The following is a 1825-nucleotide window of genomic DNA, read 5'->3' as shown; positions in this document are numbered from 1 at the left end:
ACATGAATCTATTTGGGATAGGGAAGGGAAAGACAGGGGATGGTTTTTATTGCTCTTGTTATCATCCTTTTTACTTTTAAAGTCAGTTTACTAAGTTCGATAGTGAAAGTCATCCAAAGAATATTCTCCTGAAAATTATTTTTTCTTAGGAAAAAAGAAAACAAAATGAAAATCGTCTCAGTATAGCCACAGCTGATGAAGCATTCGAGCTTCTCTACAGATGGGAACATGAGCCTGAGGACACCACCAGTCAAGTTGTCTGGGTCTCTGGATCGTCCTCTTCCTTCTCAGCTTCGAGCCACCCTTTTTCTGGAGCAAAGATTCACTGACCTCCATGTTGTCCCACCATCCTCCAAGAATTGGATACTAGGTGCATCAAGATTACCATCTGCTTCAAATAGCTTCCCCTCAGCTAATTTTTTTCCTACTTGTTCTTCTTTCTTCATCTATTTCTTTCTAATTTCCAAGAGTTCTGTATCAAACTTTGCCTTCCAACTTAAGAAATTCTCAATAGTAACAGAAATGCCATGGATTAATTGTTTTTTGGCTTCTTTTGCTTACCTTCATTCTTTTTTTCATTTTTTCTTTCTTATAATTTTTATTTGTTTGACTATTTCATTTACTTTTTCTTGCACAGTCAACACTTAATCAAAGATTGTTAACATATCGTTTTCCTCTTCTTGGAACATTAATAATTTTAAAATGTCTGAGAAATCTTCTTCTTTTTTCTGGGATAATACTTCATGTATGGGAAACTTGAGCTCTTCAGGACGGTTTGCCATTTTCTCCAGGCTTAGATGTACATAATGGTGAAACTCATAATACTTAGCAGGATCTTGTCGAGTGAGGCACCAGAGAAGGTGGAATGAGGAGAGTCCGTTTATGTTTTGGAAGGCTAGTTGTTAGAAGGGATGGATCACTGTGCAATCAAGTAAAAAAGTAGGAGTGGATGGACTCCGGAGTTTCCAGCTGGTTGCACTGCTCGTTGATACAAGTGGTCATCATGGCCCCACCGAGGCCCATGGCTTGCCCAGACATGGATGACTGGAGCCAGGCATGTCAGCTCTCACGCTTGCTTTTGATTTTTAATTTTGTGCATGTAATACTTTGATATTTTATAAATCCATATGTCTCGGTCAGTTTGATTGCTGTAACAGAATACCACGTACTGTGTGGCTTAAACGACAGACATTTATATCTCACAGTTCTGGAGGCTGGGAAGTCCAAGCTCAGGGTGTCAGCAGGACTGGGTTTTGGTGAGAGCCTGCTTCCTGCTTTGCAATGCCTTCTTGCTCTATCCTCACATGGTAGAGAGAGGGAGCAGAAGCAAGGTCTCTTCTTATAAGGGTGCTCATCCCACCACGAGGGCCCCACCCTCATGAACTAATTACCTCCCAAAGGCCCCATCTCTAAATATCATCACATCGGGAATTAGGCTTTGAATAAACTAATTTTGGGAGGACACAGATATTCAGCCCACAGTGCCATATAAGAAATAGACCTTTCTGCTCTGTCATAGGGAAAGCGGTTTTTTTTTTTGCTCTTGTTTTTCAATGCCCTGTTGCTATTTCAGCATTTTTTTCCAGGCTCTTTCAGAACTCATTGAATGATAAGTATGGAAACGCAACTTTATCTACCCCATCTTCTATTATCATGAACATTCTGGCTACATCTAACTTCACTTTGGAAATAACAGCATCCTGCATGTGTTGGGATTGACCCTTTCTAACCTCGACGCACAAGCTGTATTGCTTGGTTTATTTGCAGTTGCTGATATGTTGGTTTGCACACCTAGTTTACATTGCCTTCAGAGAATGACCTGCCT

At 40.4% G+C, this 1825-nt stretch overlaps 1 pseudogene; it reads right to left on the bottom strand.

Annotated features, from left to right (window-relative positions):
* Positions 1-250: 250 nt before the first annotated feature.
* Positions 251-1010, bottom strand: LOC106829111 (RWD domain-containing protein 1 pseudogene; annotated as a pseudogene).
* Between the last annotated feature and the right edge of the window lie 815 nt (positions 1011-1825).

Source organism: Equus asinus, chromosome 24, assembly GCF_041296235.1.
Source record: "Equus asinus isolate D_3611 breed Donkey chromosome 24, EquAss-T2T_v2, whole genome shotgun sequence".
Lineage (NCBI taxonomy): Eukaryota > Metazoa > Chordata > Mammalia > Perissodactyla > Equidae > Equus > Equus asinus.
This window is presented reverse-complemented; position numbering and strand designations above follow the sequence as displayed.